The sequence below is a fragment of the Caretta caretta genome, chromosome 6 (genome assembly GCF_965140235.1).
Source record: "Caretta caretta isolate rCarCar2 chromosome 6, rCarCar1.hap1, whole genome shotgun sequence".
NCBI lineage: Eukaryota > Metazoa > Chordata > Testudines > Cheloniidae > Caretta > Caretta caretta.
Window position 1 is genome coordinate 86,113,352 of NC_134211.1, and position 20,716 is coordinate 86,134,067.

The 20,716-nt window shown below is 42.9% G+C and overlaps 1 long non-coding RNA gene across 1 annotated transcript in view; it reads left to right on the plus strand.

The window, feature by feature from the left end:
• LOC125638641 (uncharacterized) overlaps positions 1–10,845 on the plus strand; it is a 28,184-nt gene extending 17,339 nt beyond the window's left edge. The window contains exons 2-3 of the long non-coding RNA XR_007357272.2: positions 6,352–6,402; positions 10,168–10,845. This is a non-coding gene — a long non-coding RNA (uncharacterized LOC125638641). The remainder of the gene's footprint in view (positions 1–6,351; positions 6,403–10,167) is intronic.
• Positions 10,846–20,716: the final 9,871 nt, after the last annotated feature.

Below are 20,716 nucleotides of genomic sequence, written 5' to 3' on the forward strand. Positions count from 1 at the left end.
TTTTAAGAGGAAAAAAGAGTAGCAGCAAAAAATAAGAGTGAAGAAAGACTTAGATAATCCTGTGGAAGAAAATGAATATTGAATGATAGGGGGGTTTTCAAGTTAAGGACAGACCCACAACTGTTGTAAATTGGCATAGATCCCATTGTCTTCAATGAAATACACAGATTTACACTACCTGAGGATTTGGCTCTAAATTTTTATTCCTTTCTTTACCATTTCCCACACCAAGTTTACAGAACATCCACAGAGAAAGAAGGCTTTCAGCTCTTGACAAAGATCTGAAATGTTGCAGTGCTGTGTAACTGTCTAACTGCTCAACAAGGTTAACAACGTATTCAGCGTGCACACATGAGGGAAATCTTCAACAAATGAATTTACAAAAATGGGCTAAATGGGCAATTGCTAGTTGGAAGACAATTGCTTCAAAAATATTGCTATAAAAATAAATGTTGTATTAAACCTCTCTGACCATATTCAGATTTTGTAAGGAGAACAGATTACATGCTAAGAAAGTGAAGAGTTAAAGCAGAATCTCACTCCATTGTGCCTAGGTATTAGAACTCTGGCACATAAGAAACTGATGCAACTGAGTGGAGAATCAGGTGATACCAATAAACCAATGGAGTTATACCAGCATAAAATTGGGATAATGCAGTGGAGAATCAGGCCTGGTAATGTGGCATGGAATAAGAATCTTACGGTACCTAGATGGGTTGAGTTAAAATCAGTTTTCATCCAGAACTCTGAATTTCCTTTCTTTCTCTGCATAAATTAGTCCTTAACATTATCTGAAAGTACTATATGAGAATTGGCACCACAGATCATCAGAGCCTGTTTAGACCTGTTATCGTCTAGAGCAGTGGGTTCCCAAACTTGTTCCACCGCTTGTGCGGGGAAAGCCCCTGCCAGGCCGGCGGGTTTGTTTACCTGCCGCGTCCGCAGGTTCAGCCGATCATGGCTCCCACTGGCCGCAGTTCGCTGCTCCAGGCCAATGGGAGCTGCTGGAAGCAGCGCGGGCTGAGGGACGTAGTGGCCGCCGCTTCCAGCCGCTCCCATTGGCCTGGAGCAGCGAATCGCGGCCAGTGGGAGCCATGATCGGCTGAACCTGTGGACGCGGCAGGTAAACAAACCGGCCCGGCCCGCCAGGGGCTTTCCCTGCACAAGTGGCAGAACAAGTTTGGGAACCACGGGTCTAGTGTATAAATATGTAAGATTTGCCAATAGGCATTTAGGCAAAAAATGGCATATCATTTACTCATTCTTCATAATCATAGTTGCACAGAAAGAGCTGTTTTATCATATAAATTCATCTTTTTTTTTTTTAAAGAGGAGCACCGTTTATCTGGTAAAGACTGTGCTAGATTGTGATTTCAGGCACCAATCTACATGTAGCAGCTGGAGGCATTGAGCCTCATTGACACACGTGAGACACAATTCCTTCTCCGCTCCCTCCTTGCTGGTAATAATTTACCTCTAAACCAGTGGGTTTCAACCTTTTTTCCTTTGCAACCCTAAAATATTTCTAATGGAAGTGCAGACCCCTTTGGAAATCTTAGACATAGTCTCTGGACCCCAGGGGTCCGTAGTCCATAGGTTGAAAACCACTGCTCTAAATGATGCCAGCAATAGGTAACAAGCCCCATGCCAGCAGGCAGAGGGGGATGGACCCAAGGTGCCAGCTATTCCCCATCCTTTTCCAGGAAGGCAGTAAGTGGGCAAATAGACCCACTAATTTGTATATTCCTGGACGCAACTGCCTATTCCCTTGCCTGCGAGTATAGTCTGAGTCACTATCTAACCTATTAAGAAAAATGTAAAGCCCAACATTTCTATACAGAGTAGTTTAATACTACCTGTCAACATCTATGGTTATGGAGGAGTTATAAATCTTTGCAACCATGGGGTTTATATTGGAAACAATATACAACTCTTATCATTGCCTTTACTTATACAGGGCTGCTAACTGGTGTGGCTTTGGGCCAACATTTTCAAACCTGGGTGCCTCAAGTTAGGTTCTGATATCCATCATTAAGTATCTAACTATTATTTAGGGGCTTACCTCTGGGTTTAGGAGCCTAACTTTCAGCACTCAGGTTTGAAAATGTTGGCCACAATAAACGTAAATTTGTGAAAAGTGGCAATGGTTCTATGATACGTGCCTGATACAAGCACAAGAAATTGTAAGTTCTATCAACAGATGCTGCATGTCTGATTTACACTAAAGCAGTCCTGCTATCCTGGCTTTCAAAAGTCATGAACTCTCCCCTTCTTCCCCTCCCATCATCATGAGATTGGCTTAAAAAACACATATGTGTTTTTTAAAATACATTTTGGGTTCTTTTTATTCACTCCCTGATTTTTGAACCTTTAGGGTATGCTTGTGTCATGTTTACAAGTTTTCCCTCTGCAAACATAAAGGCTAGAAACTTAATCTTTTTAAAAAACAAAACCTGACATTCTTAAATATCCTCATGATTCCAGGAATCGGGGCATTAAGAAAAACATCCAATATTGCTAGACTCGTGATAAAATTGTGAGAGTTGCCAAACCTGCTAAGGCCTCTTTATACTGCCGGAGCAAATTACATTTACATCCACTCTAAGGCTCCTTTACTGCCAGAGAGGGGGGCCCTTTGTGTAATGAGAATCAGGCCTCGTATTTTTGCAGGTTGTTTAGTACAGCATCAACAGTAAAGATTGTTTCAGGCAGGTTCAGATTAAAAGACCTTGGGGCAACAGAGATATTCAGTGACTGAGCTATCAGATATCTGCTTCTAATAGGGCTCTATCCATTTTTTTTTTTTTTAAGAAGTATGTCCGATGTTTCCCTTTAACTTGGCCCATTGAACCTGCCTATCTCCAGTTTCAGGATTTCCACTAGAAACTCCTTTTGGTATATAGGCGCCCAGCCAATGTTTGGGAAGTGTTGTGTTGATGTACATTTTTGCATAGCAAGAAGGAAATTCATATTCTGTCCAGCCCTATTTGAGATAATGAGATATTAAAAGCTAGGCACCTACCTCACAATGGGAAACCAAGAGTACCTAAGCCTAGATCCTCCAAGGTGCCTAAAACTATATGTTGGGGCACTGGGAGGAATGATGCCTCATCTAGGCCTTCAGGGATTACAGGATATGGGCTTCTACATAAGCAATGCACAGTGAGTTACCTTTGAGGTAACTAGTTTCCCCAATGTATGCAAGCAAAGAGAAGTGCCTGCATTCAAGAAAATGTGTGGATTATGATTGTGGCTGGTCCTGGGGACGTGGGATGAGGAAAGGAGGAAAGTTGCTTGAACCCTCACCTGCCCTATCACACCTACATAGGGGCCAGCTACAGTCTAGTCCTAGGAAATCTATGATGAGGTATTAGAAGATGTACAGCACTGTTAATGGAATACTGTGCTTTTGACCCCTGGGTCACTGGTTCAAATCCAGCCCAGACTGATAGTGATTCAAAGGCATTACTATCTCCGCTGTTGTGGGAGTCTATGTGGAATGAGCTGATGGTAACAGTCCATTTCTCTCTGAACTGAACATGACATCACAAGAGTCACCAGCATATTTGCCACTGATTAGAACCTTTTACTGGAAGCCTCAGCAGAGAACTCAAAGAAGGAGTGGGCCATGTAAACAGCTCATCCTCTCACGTACAGAGACAGTCACTTCACGTCACTTGGGCATGTTATCAGTCAGTGGAGGGAAGATTGCAGTGCCACTGAACGGTACTGTATTTGTTCTGAGGATAAGGCAAATGCTACATTTTCCAGGGTTGTCTATCTGGCATGGGCACTGAAATTAAGTTCTGTACAAAACAGGAAGAAAGCAAGCAGGTGGGACCTAGATAGTCCAAGACCCAGAGCATATTTTTCACCTTAATTGAATTTCTTTGTTTTGAATGACTTGTGTACTAATCTTAGCATTAGTTACATTGCTTTTTTTTATGAGAATCTATTGAAATGTTTAGTAACTGTGTAAATAAAGACAATTATAGAGAAATGTTATTCTAAAAAGTTGTAGTTTTAAAGCATCTTAATCTTTTTTGTCACCACACAGAGTCCTTTTAAGTCCTTCTTGGAGCTGGAAAGATCACCCCAGTTTTTCATTTATTTTCCTTTTAAAGCCCTACAACACTGTAACACTATCTAGCAAAGAATTCAACTCCTTCTGGAGTCCAATACTTCTCCTAGAGTCAGCTGGAGGAACCAGTAGGCAGTGTCATGAATCCAGATCTGCAAATCAAGGCCTGCCAACCCCTTATTCCACCCACTTCCTGTTTCAGAGACCATCAGTAATCATTCAATCGGGGACACAGGGTTTGTCTGTACATAGAACAAGTCATGGTTACACCTCCAGACCCAACAGCTTCTCACTGAATCTTGTGAATTGTGGGGGACCTGCAGAAGACCAGAACTATCTGTGTGCAGGTTCTGTGCCTCGGCATTAGCTGTAGAGCATCAATATCCTCTCACCCTCATCTCCAAACTCCCTGGCATGTATCTGGCAAATCACACAGGATTTTATTGCACTCTCCACCTGTGAAGCTATGCCTGGCTACCAAGATAGATCTCTGAGCCTTTGTTTTGATCATCTGATGAGCGTAAGCAGGGTCTGAATGATCTCTCCCTAACATCTAGTGACGCACTGGGCAAAACGACATCAGGAGCAGACTATTTCAAAGACGCATCTACTCTGCCTTGGTGTTTAGCAGGCAGACCTACTTTGCCAAAGCGATCAATTTTGGTTGGTGCTAGATTAAAATTCACTTTAGTAATGAATGCAGGGAGAGTGAAATGTTCTTATCCTTATTATATGAGTAAAGGGCAGCAGAACTGTACTTAGCATGCCCTGACTGAGTGGGTCACCCTAAACTGAACCTCATTCACTGAGCAGGAGGTAGCAATGCCCAATCCCACTGATGATGCTAGGGGGATGGGGACAGGTGTTCCTACCTGCTGGTGTGGATTCTGACTAAAGAGTCCTAGAAACCATCTTACCCTCCTCTCTCCATAGTTTAAAGACAGAGCTGATTACACTCAATCAGAGGGGGTGCTGGGGTGGGGGCTTGTATGGGCTATAGCCACCCCAAAGTTTGTGGTATCACCCTCTTGAAGACCCGCCTCCCCCAGGGCAGCTGTTGCTCTCTGGCAGCCCAGTTCTGAAGGCAGAGCTGAGAGAGCAGCAGCTGCTAGCTGTGTGCTGCCCACGGCAGGTGGAAGGTCTGGGACTCCCCACAGTGGCATGACCTACCTGGGCCCCATCCCCCATGGGCTCTGCCACCTCCTGAGCCAGATCCCCCAGTGAGCAGCCAGCAGTGTGCACTGCCCAGCTCTGGCTTCCGGCCTCTGATGTGGTCAGGGGGTGGGACCTTGGGGTGGGGGGAGAGAGGAGGAGCAGGGGTGGGACTCGTGGTGAGGGGGGGGGGGCTAAGAAAGGCCCAGCTCAGCCCTCCCACCACCAGGAAGAGACTGGCGCTGCCCTTGGACTCAATTGAGAGTCCTTGTTTCACTAGAGCTGAAATCCCTGATGAGCTTAGCCCTAGACCTGCATGGGGACGATGCTGTAGTGAAGGACAATGAAGAGGCGGCTGCACAGAGGTTCCCCGCTACCCAGGGCAATCACTAAGAGCTGGACTATGTGGCATTGCAGAAGTGGTATTTAGCAGTAGCAGCAATAACAGCCTCTGGCTCTTCAGGGATTAAGGACAACCAACTCTGAGTGGAATGCAGTGGAGGGAAAGGGGAGTGGCATAGTAAACAGACATTCGTCAGGCTTTCACACTGCAAGGTGGGAAACTGAGGCAAAGGACACCGCCCAATGCACTGTGGAGCGGTGTTTGCTTATGGTTACACACTTTTGTGGTATTTTCCCAGATTAATGCTTGGTTCCCTTTCCCTTTAAATAAAAGTTTTTTCTTTTATTATACACAGACTCAGTGCTTGCGAGCAGGGAAGTATTGCCTCTTAGAGGCATCCACAGGTGGTGTTTAGCGTCCCCAGATTACTGGGTGTGGGCTTGTGTTAGTTCTGTTTTGTATTGTTAAGAGCAACCCCTAGGAGTTGATCCTAGCCCTTGTTGCTGCTGAATCCACCTGGCAGAAGGGTTTGGAACATACTGAACAAACCTGAAGCTCAACAGAAACCATCAGCCACTTATCTCATCTGTACTGTGTAGTGTTAACTCATCGCAAATGCAAACGATCGATACGACTTGGGGCTCAACAACTTGTGTACTTTCTATCCACCCGCTAGTTAGATAATTTCTAGTAATGGTTACATATTATTCAACAACTAATGTATTTGCTAAACCTTGCCACTATTTACAGAATATTTTTTGCACTATTTTCACAGCTCTAAATATCATCTAGGATCTCTAAACGGTACTGCCTGAAAACATTGCAGGTAAGCAGAGTCACACTGACCACAGCTGACCCACAATCTAGTAGCAGTTCAGTGAAATGCAGCTCTCCTCCAGGAGTGCAAATGTCAGTGTAGCAAAGAGGTTTATGAACAAGGCGAGGCCAATGGCCATAATCAGTGAACTGTAATATATCTAGTTCACTGCTGGAGTGAGGACTGCAGCATGCTTGATTGAAATGGCCTGACTTTTCACACTGGTGGCATTAGGTACTGAGATTAACACTGCTACCAGGATGTAAAAAATGTATCCTATTTTGTCTGCCACAAACATAAGTGCTGAGCTGGGGATTGCACTGCTAATTAATTAACTGTTGGACATGGTCTGTAGTCCCCTGAACCAGAGCAGACTCATTCTGGCCAGCTATGAATACTGTACTTCTTTCTGTAAAAATTAGAGCTGTCTGGACAATTTCCAGTGGAACTAGTTTCTGTTGGAAAAAGCTGATTCAACAAAATAGAAACATTTCACTGGAACGTATTGATCCTGTTGAAATTTTCAATGAAAAGTTATTGAAACATTTCATTACAATGAGGTCAAAGTGCTTCATTGCTATTTTATGATTTCAACTTGAATAGGATAGAATAGTTGAAGTGATAAAGTCAAAATGAAGCCCTTTGATAAGGTCGTTTTTTTCAGAAATTTTGTTTGAAGGGAAATTCTGCCATTTTGACTTTTTGCTCTGATTTAAGATACAAGGGAATTTTAAAATGTCAGAATTTCCACGGGATGGAAATTCCAAGTTTTCACCAGCTCTAGTAAACATAGTTCTGGCCCAAGAACAAATTGCTCAGATATGCACAGTATGGCTATTTCCTCCACAAACTCATCTTGAATTTTGTCACTGGGTATCTCCTCATAGAGATATGTAAAAACAAGTTCCTATCATGTAGCAACACAACCCTCCATAAGTTTATTGCCCTCTGTGTGAACACTGGAGAAATGTGTATCTTTCTCTGATCACACATGCTTTGAAAATGAAAAGTTATTTAAACAGCGTAGTAGTACGGACTGAAACAGCACAGTAATATGAAGTATAAATCCGGCCCTACCAATTTCATGGCTGTGAAAAACATGTCACGGACCATGAAATAAGCCCTTCCCTGTGAAATCTGATCTCCCCATGCTTCTGGGAGTGCCCCAGCCAGGGGCTCCTAGCTGCTAGTCCTGACTGGGCTGGGGAGGGATGGCACTTGTCCTTCCCCTGCATGGCCATTCTGTGTGGGGAGATCAGATCTACTGCCAGAGGCAGCGCAGCAGTGAGGGTGATAAGTCCTCACTTCTGTGCTGCAGCAACCCTGGAGCTGGACTTGGGGCTTCTGGCCCCCACAGCTCCAGCTGCAGTTTGGGGCACCCAGGCACGGGGCTTCTGCCCCGAGGCTGCCGGAGCACCCCTGCATTAATCCACCACTGGCTGGGGCTAGCAGCTAGGAGCCCCCAGTGGGGGAGCTCCCAGCAGCACGGGGAGATGAGATTCACCTCCACCTCTGGGAGCCTTTTCCCCCTACAGGAAGCTCTGGGGCTGCTGCCCAGTTATGAAGGCATCACAGAAGTGAAGGTGGCAATCCCATGACTCCCCTACAACAGCTTTGTGACCCCTCCTCCCATCACAATCACCTTTTGGGTCAGGACCCCCATGATTACAACACCATGAAATTTCAGATCTAAACATCGGAAATAGTGAAACTGACCAATTAAAAAACCCTCTGGCTGCGAAATTGACCAAAATGGACCTTGAATTTGATAGGGCCCTAAGTATAAACTATAAATTAACCTTCAGAGCCCAGGCAGTCAATGTAGCATCAGAAATTGATACCTGGCACCTAAAAAGTCATGCCTATTAATGGGAAGAACATAGGCAGAAAAGCAAAAAGAGGTTAAGTGGGACAGTCGCAATAACCATTACCAAACTACTATACACTACAATTAAGACACAAAAACAGCCTTGTTCAGCAAAATGACTTTTTAACCGAGGAAGTTCTCAGTAATAACAAAAATTATAATCCAGTCACATCAACACATGAGTGTACGCCACTGCCATCTTCTAGCTAAATGAAAAAGGTAACTCAGATCATAACAATAGGCCATACACTATTTCAGAACCTTGGCAACAATTTGGTCTGCGTTCATTTTTTGAAACAGGTGAAGAGTTGTGCACAGGTATGTGGGAGAAGAAGATGGTATCCAGTTTCTAGAGCGGGTTTGCCCATTTCTAATTTCCTAGTGACACAGTTCAACAGGTTACTGGCAAAATAAAATATACTGGAAAATATTTTGCAGTCCTAACTGCATCTCCTATAAAAGCCATCACTGCTTTAAAATGAATTAGCTTGTATTGATCTTTGGTAGCTTGCTATTCATTTGGAAATACTTTACTTTTCAAAGACGTATGACGGAAAGACAAATAATTCTAAGGTGAATCTGGAAATATATACCAGGTATTTCTATCTATTCATCTTTATTTTCTATTCATAATTTCTACATTGTCTGGAAAATTCTTGCCATTGCTTATGGCAATCTGTCTTTATGGCCTTTTAGAGGTCACAAAAGTACATTTAACAAAGATATTGTGAAGGATTTCTGCAACTCAGCAGCCACAGCATTCTTTATGGCCAAGACACATGTCAAAGCAAAATGAGATCCAAGGTAGCCAAGGACCTGACTTGACATCCCTAGAGGCAGTTCATGACCTTTGTCAAATGAATCAGTCCAGATGCCTGCCACAAAATGGTGAATCCTTTGTGTTGCTGCTAGAAACCATTGTTTCCAAATCTTACTCCTATGTCAGAAAACAACAAAATATGCTTCTCAGGTGATATAATTGTTAAATGTGAAAGCCTCTGTATTAGTTCAAGAGATACCCTCCTAAGTTCTGTTCATGTCTCAATAACAACATTTGGAAGCCAGAGGCCAGCCTTCTAGTCCCAGCCATCATTGCCCCAGTTAATGACAGAGGGTCGAATCCTGCCGCTAGAAAAAACTTGGACAGTAGGCAAAAAGTGAACTAAGTTAGATATGCCACACGCCTGAAAAAGGGGCTTAAAAAGGTCCCCATTAACTGAAGCAAAATTTGCTGCTATTAACATAACTTGCTCTATTTAGTGACCCAAGTTAGGGAAAAGCCCCTGGCACTGCCAGGCATGTGTGGTGATCCACGCAGAGAACACATTGCAAAGACATTGTTGGAAAACATACACAAATATATTGTAAAAGAGACATGTATATTAACTATCATAAAAATATCACCTGCAAAGTTGAAGGCCAGAAGGGCCCACCAGCTTTTCTAGTCTGACCTGCTGTATATCACAGGCCACCAGCACCATGCAGTACCCACACACTAAACCCAAAAACTGAAATTAGACCAAAGTATTACAGCTCATGGCTCAGGAGAGGCACCTAGCAAAAACTGGCTCCGTTGGGAGTCCCGGGTGACTCAAGGTTGAGAATTGCTCTACTAGAGCCAGGGCCAACACTAGAAAGATCTGCTAGCTCCTGCCTTCCCCCACCCCTGCACAGCAGCATATGTGTCCATGCTGCTCATTCATCTCCTATGGAGAGCAAGCAGAAGTGGAGAAGGCAAGGCAAACCAGCATACATCATACATCAGTGCATACATACAATGCGCTCAGCATCATTTATACCCAGAATCTCTCTGTGACTGAGAGACAGAGTTTGCTATGGGGAGTGGGTATCACTTCAACACTATTCTGCTTGTTATGACATCTCCCCTTCATTCTTTCTGATCTCAGGTCCTGTACAGCACCTGTGGCAGGGGTCTGTGGAGCTGTAAACACTCTGCAGGGCTCATACTCTCGCTTCTGCACCTTTGTCCCTGACTCCATGAAAGATGAAGCAAGCACTAGGCCATCTGAACCTCACCTCTGGCAAAAGGAAACAAAGCGTTTCCCGATTAAGTAATTGCTTACAGAGCTCATATAAATGTGACATCTCAGGTATGAAATGTGGTTCTCTCGCTCACTGTGCGAAACAGACTATCAGATCAGTTCCAGGATTTGGCATCTAGAAAGGATTGCCTCTGCTTCAGATGTTGAGAGAAATTAAACAAATATTAGGAGATTTTTGTTTAAAGAAGATATTCTTGTTACTTCCACGGGAATCATTGTGGGACTAACCAATAACTTGTATCAAGTACTTCAGCTTTTTTGGCTTCTGTAAGTTTTGCATTGGTTCATTGTTAACAGTAATTTACCTGCCTATCAACCAATTGCTCTGCTGAATGTTTTTAACTTTAGCGCAATCCAAGCCACAGGTCCTGCAAAGACTTACACACATGATTAATTTTAAGCACCATGTGTAGGCCCACATGCATAAAGTTCAGGACCCAATATTTTAGCCTGATAATAATATGCTGCTAGATAGTAATAACCATTAGCCAATTACATGAAATGCATGTAAACATTACTTCTAACTAAAATAATATTTCCTGACATGTATTCTTGGTATTTTTTGCCATAAACAATTATTCACTTCTATTAATTACAAAGCAGTTTCCACAAGGTCCAGTGTTTCAAACTCTCTGTAAATTACAAGACAAAGAGAATGAGTGATCATTTCTGCTGTGAAGTAGGCCTTTTCTCCACCAGTTGCTGAGACTCACAAGTCTACAGAACCACAGAAGACTAAAATGCAGGCATCTTAATCTAGACACCCATTTTTTATTTAGAGAAGCTGATGGTAAGTTTCTCTGTAATTTTAAAAACACTCATAACACTTAAAAATAAGCCTCTTCAAAAGTGACACCGTGGGCCAAATTCATCCCTGAATTGAAATCCATTGATTTCATTAGGATTATACTAGGAAAGAATTTCATCCTTTACTTATATCTCAGCTACCTGTTTAGGAAATAGGTTATCTATTGAATGTTTAATCAAATATATGTGGTATTCATACCAAATTTGACAACGATGCTAGTTAATTCCACTACTGAAATACATAGTGGAATATGACAGCTACCTTTTTCAATTTTGTACATATTTCAAGGTACAGCCATGCTTAAAAAATATCTAGAGGGATACAAGAGTGCCCAATTCCTTTCAAAATACAGAAAATGTTTTTTTTTTCTTAAATGCATACCCTGTAAAGGATCCCTATAATGTATTGTCATAATACATTGTTTCTAGCTAAAATCATATTTATAGTAACAGGGTAGAAAATTATTATTTAAAGGAAATGGGAAAAAAATAGTAGAATAAAGTAGAAAATAGAACAAAGGTCATATATCCCCCTCTAGAGGTGAAAGTCTGAAGCATCCATCTCATGAATACAAACACTTTCTTGGACTAGTTATGCTAAACAATCTGTTCCACCTTGTATGTAGCTGTGACACTGTAAGCATGTTTCCCAGACCTGCAGAAGAGCTCTGGGTAAGCTTTAAGGCTTGTCTCTCTCACCAATAGAAGTTGGCTCAATAAAAGATATGACCTCACCCATCTTGTCTCTCTAATGTGCTGGGACTTTTGCAGGTAGAACACCACCGCACGAAGCAGCTGTGATGGTCCACAGCTTTATAGCTGCTACAACACTAATATGAGTAACAGCTTCAGTCCATATTTATTCACTGCAGAAATAACAAGGCTGATTCTCCAGTGCCTTGCCCCTTATAGAGTCATTTACTAAGTGGGTATAAACTCCTACCATTCTGCTCTGGTAGCATTTTAGATACCCACTTTGCACAAGTGTAAAGAATTACACAGGATGCGGAACAGTGGTGAATCAGGCCCAGTCAGGGACAATATACATTAATTAGAAAACGTCATGTTCTATATAAATAATAATTGTTCATATTTCATAATAATTTTCTTTTTTTTTAGTTAATCTAGTTAATATCACTGTTTGCCTCTGCCTGAAAGGAACCATTACTATGCTTGGCTCTTTTATTCATTAATCACATACATAGTAAATATGGACAGTCACTTAATCCTACATGATAGACACCAGGGGTTCCATCAGACAGAAACTAGTAAGGTGACATGCGACCACAAAACAAAACAGTGTCTCTGGTGCCCCCTAGAGTTAAATCAAACAATCTGCAGTTGTCTGGATTTCCCTATGAAATCACTGTGGTTGTGGGAATGTGTTGTGTGTGACCAGATCTCAAACCCAACTGACCTTTGTAGGTTTGGAAGTAGGGTGACCAGACAGCAAATGTGAAAAATTGGGACGGGGGTGGAGGGTAAAAAGACCCAAAAATCGGGATAGTCCCTATAAAATCGGGTCATCTGGGCACCCTACTTGGAAGTTTTAGTGGCATAAACAAATGTAAACCATTGTAGTCTATAAATGTCTCCTTTAAAATATAAATGACATTAGTGAGGATGTTTGGCTTTCTTTTACAAGAGCTGAAGGCTCCAAAAACATTAGACTAGTGAGTTAAGTGTGCTGATAATTATCTTTCCTGAGACCTCTGTGGCAGCTAGATTTCCTGCAACACTGAAATCAGGAATCTTGCCCTTGATTTCTGTTGGGAATAGGCTCAGGCCCTAGGTGTGTAAAAACAAATAAATACACTCAAATCAGAGGAGGGTCAAGGCCTGGCATTAGTTTCAGGAAGGTATGCAGCAAACAGCAACAGCTAGAAAGATTAAAACGGCCTGGATGGAAAGTGTTTTGAATGCAGAGGGCCTGCTTTTCTAAGCTGAAAATATGAAATTGTATATGCAAAAAATGTGTGCAGAGCTGCATACCAAATTTGGACAACTAAATCTATAAGTGGTCAGGTATGCACCCAACTGGCCACTCGCTGTTCAATTGCCTGTTCTGAATATAGAATCACATTTGTTAATTTTATGCACAAAGGATCTGATTGTGAGATTCCCTATAGTGAGCTCATGAGGAGCTCCACTTAAGTCACCAGAGTAAAGGTTGTATAAATCCAGGCTCACCAAGACCAGAATCAATCCCACAGTTTAGAAAATCAGGCCTAGAACCTTTTTAAAGTTCTCCCGTTTTTAGGACTCTGATTTTTTCCAAGATGGCAGCACATAAGTCCTGATCCAAAGCCTATTGAAATTAATTATAAGCTTTCAATTGACTTCAGTGAACTTTAGATCAAGCCCATAATATGCACGCACATTAAAGGAATATGCAAAATGTGGGGGCTCAAAAACCCATTACAATTTACAAAGAGCCTTATACTTTTCCCCACTGTACGGTGCAAAGGGGAGAAAACACTCAGGAAAAAACCATAGGAGGCCTTTGCCGAGCAGGGACAGTATCATCTTTTCTAGCTGCCATAGTCTCTGCAAAAGATCTGCACGGCCCATGGGCAGCAGAGAAAAAGATGTGTGTCCAGGGAGAGGCAAGAAGCTGGTGAATAGGTGCTCTTGGTGACTTCTTTCCAGGGTCAAATGGTTTGTGTTACATATTAGAAGTTGTTGGAAGCTAATGCTGCTTGTAGACTTTACGTGTGCTGATAATGCTGGTAGCAGCGTTAACTCCCTTGTGCATTGCGGTAGGGCCAGTCGATAGCACCAACAGAACGATGTTTGTGGGGAGAAGAGCCCAGGGAGGTGCACTGAGGGACAGCCCCTCCTTGTTTCTGAGCCAGAGATGGTTCAGACAATGCGGCCAACTCTAAGGCAGAAAGAGAACCCCTGGATCACAGAGATGGCACCTCACTGCTGCCAGTCTGAAATCTTACTGTAACAGGAACCTCTTTGGGGCAGGGACTGTCTTTTTGTTCTGTATTTGTACAGTGCCTGGGATCCTGGTCCATGACTAATGCTCCTGGGCACTACCGCAACAATAATAAATTAATGAATATCACTCAGTCTCCAATGCCTCCTAGTATAGAGTACACACTGATAATCATGTAGAGACCCCCTCCTCAGCAAAACACTCTCTCTCTCTCTGTCCACATTCCCTATTGCTCTGTCACCAAAATAACAGCAGTTGAGGTGGCAAGGCAGTTTGAGGTATGCTTTCGGAGAGAGAGGCTGCACACTGAATCTTGGGCCTTGCAGCTGATGCCTTTACTGATGAGGGCTCCTTTTGCTGAACTGGCTGTGATGGGAACTTAATTTCCCCATGAATCCCTGGACTCCGAGCTTCCCTCTCAGAAGAGAGCCTTCAGAAAAAACTCCCTGAGTGTGGGGCTAGTCCTTGTTCCAAGTTCCTGGACCAGGATACTGGAACAATCAAAGAGACTGCCCTTGGGTTTTACACTGAGCACAGTGCATGTTGTTGGGATGGGCATTTGGAAATGCAGGGTCTGAGCCAAAGCACATTGAAGCAAATTCTGTTTGATTAGGTAAATTGGAAGGAACATCCCTATTCCCCATTTAATAATTTATATCTTCTCTAATACAGAAAGATTACTTTGAATCCTTTCCTTCAGCATTTCTTCTACAGGGAGAAGATAAAGGAGGTGTCAGTCCAAAGTCTGAATGGGGATATGAAATTGCGGTAGGCTACAAAGGCTAATCTTGTGCTCAGACATCTAGGGCGGGTCTCTCAAAAACAAAGAAAGAAAAGGGGTAAAATATATTTTCTATAACTTATTTTAGAAAATGTGGTTCAGATATATCTACCAGGGCTAATCAGTGTGAAGAACATGAGAAAATATTCACCACCTACACACACATACACATGGCATTAAAGACTTTCATGTAGGAAAGCAGAGTGCCTGGTTCTAAAAGGAAAAACTGGACATTTAAGTGATTTTGCCTGGCAGTGGAAGTTTCCCCAAAGGCAACATTATATCTGGCCAGGAAATATGATTGCATGAAAACATGCAGTTCTCTCAAAGTGATCTTATGTTCATATCAGGAAGTTCACAGGATCCTCTCTCAGAAACTCTTCTACTTCTCTGAATTCTCAGAGGAAGGTTAACATGAAAGAAGATTATGTTGGACTTATGCCAAGGGTCCCTTTACAGCACCATTTGTTCTCTTCTGAATAGAACCCTTCACCATGGCTTTTTTTTTTAACATTTTATATCAAACATTAAACTATTTTAAAGGAAAATTTAACCAATTTTCTCAACAAAATGGAATGAGAAAATGATTTATTAGAAAGCAGATATACTGTGTCCTATTCCAGTGTGAAATATGCCTGTTTTAGGCTGAGAATACATTAATTTACAGAAGAGTTCTGTAGTACAAAGGAACCTAATCATGTGCTCCTATCTACACTATAGCTATGATATATAATACCAAAAACACACTGGGTCTGATCCTACATTCTCTGTACACCTTCTATTGTACGTCTGTTATTGAGGTCAGCGGGCCAAATTCTACCCTAATTTATAGCAAATGTAAACTCATTGGGTTAGATTCTCATCTCGCACCACTTTTATACTGCTATAACTCCACTGACTTGAATGAAATTACTGCTGCTAATTTGCAACTGTATAAGTAATAGGAGAATCAGGCCCATTGAAGTCAATGGAGGTACAGTAAGTGTGAACTGAGTAAGGCCTTGAGTTAGTGTTTCTGATTCTCCCGTTGGCACAATTTCTGCCATGACTTACACATTGTAAGCTAGATCCTTAGCTGATATAGATCCATTGGCCTTAGGGGGGGATCAGGCATGCACTGGACGATCCCTACCATTGTAGCTTGAAACTCTGCAAATGGAACACAAATTAGACACAGCTTTAGCTGTTTCTAACTCACATACCTGACTTTTTCTTCTGAAAAATAAAATGCTTGACATTATGAGAGTCTGAGCAGGATGCTCCAGCCTGGTTGTGTGTGACACATTCCTAAGATACATAATGACAATCTGTGCAGAGAGACAAAGGTTTAATGAGTTTCAGAAGGAACGTGGATTTATTTTAGGTGCATTAAACACTCTTATGAATAAAATACTTAGAAACCCCAATGCAAACAATGTGTAATGCTTTTATAAATCTAGCCCATAATTGTTAACATATGAAGCACACTTATTTTACTGCTACTTGACTTGCACACTATGAGCTTGATTCATTAAGGCATTATGCAATAATTATGTGGGTTTTCTGTGAACTTAACCAATAAAAAGTGCAGAACGGACAAGTATGGAAGTTCCACTGGTCATTAAAATTGCAGAACTTTGCAACACACACATAGTCAGAAAACGTGGGGCACTGGCCACTGCCCCACTTGCTTCTTTCTGGGAGGGAATAAGTATTTTAAGTACAAATTTACACACGATTACATTTCCTATAACATTAAAGTCCCAAAGGCAAGGCCAGTGGACTCAAAAATCAGCATGTACCCTCTTTGCCCACCTCCTAAAAGTAGGAAGAGTATATATATTTCTTTTAATAATTCCTTACTTATCTTATTCCTCCTTGGTATCTGAGCATACAGTACTCTGCATGGATGTAAGAAGCAATAAAACATAGCAGGGCTAGGAACAGGTTTGAGGCTTTTAAGAAATAACTTCAAGCATTTTTCCTGAGAAATAATGAAGTCGGCATATCAGTGGAGCTACAGTCCTACGAAGCCAATTGGCTCTTATGCCAAAGATCCAGTGCAATCTCCTAAACTGACCCACGCTTACACCCTTTGCAGCTGAAGAGGGAGGGAGATGACAAATTACCTTTCCATTCCCCCTGAGCTGGGGGCGTTGGGGGATAAAATGGCTCCCAGCATAATTTGGAGCAGTCCAAAGGTACCTGTCTCCTGATGCCCCTAACAAGCTCCCCGCTGGCCCTAAGGGGGGAAGCAGGTGGGGAGAATTTTCAGCTGCCTGTTTGAGGCAGCTGTCAGTCCTCTTTGTGCTCCTGAAGCCACACAAAGGAGTCTTAAGCAAGGCCATGAAGCTGACCCAATTCTTCCACTGCCTAATCAAAAGCTAATTTCAGGCCATGGATAAAATCAACCAAAGTTAGTTTCCTCTGCACTGGTATTTAACTCTTTCATACTTACGCCAGTCCTACCTCTGAAGCAAAAGACAGAAAATCTGCAACATGCTTCTACCAACAGACAGACAAAGATGCCAATCTTACATGTCTCAAGCAGCTAACTCTTGACACAGCTTCTGATTGTGGCAAATATCTACCTGCGCAGACACTGGCCATTTCTAAAATACTGATGGAAGCCTGACGGGAGAATGAGGAGCAAGGCACGAGGGACATAGTTACTTCACTGAAGTCATGCCTTCAAAATATGAATGAAAAACGTCTTGGGCAAATGGGGGTAGATAAAGGGGTGGGTGGTGGAGGTGTTGTAACCAGCTGGTGTCCACTCTGCTCTGAACAGAATCTGCTCTTAGTTGGCTCAATGACCAGGTCCAGCCAACCTGTACTCAGCACAGGGCCCAAGGACCTGGAAAAGGTGTTTTGACATAAGGAGTGCAGGCTCTCTTCTCCACAGCAGGTCAAACGGAGCATACACCATTCACTTTCCTCATCATTTTGCAAGCAATTAATTATTGTTGTTGGTACATTACCTAACACAGGAGCTCGTCTTCCACCAGCACACAGGGGAGGTATCAGAACAATTCCCACTAACACTAAATAGGACTCTGTGTATAAATCTCTCATGCACTGACTCTTCTTTCAAAAGCTTGAGGGATGCTCTGAGTTATTACCTTAAATATTGTTTACTTGTTAGGTAAGATATTAAAAGCTATAACACAAAACACTTTCCATTTCCAAAGCACCTTACAACCATGCACAGATCAATCAGTTCCAATTGGTTAACTGCTGATAGCACATATCTCCACATTGCACACCCATTAATCTTCATGGGAGTGCTGCAGATACTCTAGGAAGAGAATATATCCCATTATGTGTGAGGCTCAGGACCAGATTTTTAAAGGTATTTAGGTGTCTAAAGATGCAGATAGGTGCCTAATGGGATTTTAAAAATGCCATCACCTTTTTAAAAGGGAGATGTCATTTATATACAATTATCCTACAAGGATTTGGGTAAAAATTAGTCATACAAGTGTTCGGCTAATATAAACATTTTTCAAAAACTGAATAAAAATGGATGTTTTCAAAGATATGTTACATATAATTAATTATTTTTTTAAAAACACAAAGGAGACAGGTATAACAGAAACCATGTCACTCTCGTTTTACATGTCCTGAGAAGTTTTTGCATAGTGCATGTTCTAACCCATTCCTTCTTGTTTATTGCTGGTAGTCATAGAATGTAATACAGGATACTCCCGATTTTCTGAAACCCTGCTGTCGGAACCTCCACATTGTCCAAATCCCCTCCTTGTCCCCATGCCAGATAAGGAAGGGGTTTGGATAATAAAGCAGAAACCCCGGGCTGGGGGGGGGAGGAGAAGTGAGTGGCTGCGGAATAAGGCTGCGAGTCTATCACAGAGGTCACAGATGTCATGGATTCTGTGACTTTCTGGCACCTCCGTGAGTTCTGCTGCTCCAGCTGCCCTTGTGGCTGACCCCAGGGCCGGCCGAGCAGCTGGCCGCACCGGCCACTGCTGGAGCGTCCCCGGCCAGCTGGCCCCCAGGCCGCCCCTCCCTGCAAGCACCAGCGGCGCCCCGGGCCGCCCCACCCCAGAGCAGCAGCCCCGGGGCTCCCCGGAGCAGCTGTGCCCCGCGACCCCAGGAGTAACTAAGATTAATCAGGGGTGCTTATAGTAAAAGTCATGGACAGGTCATGGGTCACGAATTTGTGTTTATTGCCCGTGACCTGTCCATGACTTTTACTAAAAATACCCAAGACTAACTCCTAGCCTTACTCCAGAGGCCGTGCAGAGAGCCCCCTGCATCCCGCTCTCGCGGGAGTGAGTGGGGCCATGACAGTGGGGCTGCAGAGGGCTCCCTCTGCTGCTGCAGGGCCAGTGACCCCCAATCCCTGCAGGCACAAGGTGCAGGGAAGGCTGCGGTCTTACCAGAGCAGACCTGGCTGGGGGGTGGAGGAAGGGTCTCTGCTCTGGCCCACAGCCTCTCCCTGTCCCTGCCACAACTGTGCATGCAATTATTTGGAGGGCAGAAGTGGGAGTGCATGGAGCTGCAGCCCGGGAGTGATTGAGCAGGGACATGACAGCAGATCTGTGAGGGCTCCCCTGCAATACCGCTCTTACCCTCTTGGTTATCCAAACTTCTGATTAGCCAGATAAAATCCATCTCCCCCAGGCTATTCGGATAATTGGGGTACACTGTATAGGTAACAACTTGATCAGCATGGCACTAAGAATAACTGTAGGTTCTTTTAAGCTTTGCTGTACGGCGTGCCTACTTTCTCCAGTATAGACTACGCTGCTGTTGATAGCAGTATTGCCCACCCCGAATGTTCAAAAATCATGAGTGAGGGTCACCAGAAATCATGAGATTGTGTACAAATTATAGATCTGGTACCCTTTTTATCTGCCTTCTGCTTTTTGAGCCTTTAGGGTGCACTGGGATCACATTTGGAAGCTTTCGCCACAGCCACAAGGGCCAGTGTCATGGGGTAGGCACATCCCGTCACAGCTAGAAACTTACTTTTTCTTTGAGAATGAAGGCTGAAATCATCACATCTCCATTTGACTCCAAGAGCTGGGGCTTTAAGGAAAACAATCATTATCATGAGACTTATGGCAAAATCATGAGAGTTAGCAACATTATACTGTACACGATATACTGTACAACATTGCACACTGTATTTTCTAGTGGGTATATGGGAATGAGGTCCTTAAGACATAAGCACCATTTTTAGTATTCCCCCAAATCCAAAGCTATAATGATGTTGATATCATGTTTATACCCTCCATGGACTTGTTCCAGCCTACCTCATAGACCTTTAGCTTCACTCTCTCCCTCCCCTCCATGTTTGGTCCATCTGCTCATCTAACACTGGGCTCTTCTTTGTTCCTTCACACAATCTTGCCATTGTTGGTGCAAGAGTCTTCTCCCCTGCAGTTCATGCCATCTGGAACAGACTTTCTGTATCTTTCTGCCCCATTGACAGTGACTCAAGAGCACGAGTACTAAACTCAGGGCAGGCCATTAAGAATCAGGGCACAAACTCCAAATTGGTGGTGAATTCTATACTTAGATTTCACCAACCAATTAACAAGTGTAAACTCCTCAGGCATTATTAACAGCATAACCACAGACAGTCATTTTGGGTACTCCTAATCTGTCTTGCCACCCAGGTAAGCATACCTTTGTGATGGATGGTCTCTTACACCAAGAATCACAGCAATATTCAGGTTACTCCCAGTCCCGAAGAATCAGTCACTTACCCAGTCAATTGCACTTTAGATCTCACACCAAAAACAGTGTTTGTACCAGTCCTATAATAAAATATCTAAAGATCTATTATATAGGAAAAAGAAATAAGAGAGTGATTTACAAAGTTAAAGCAGGTAAACATATACACACAGATGAGT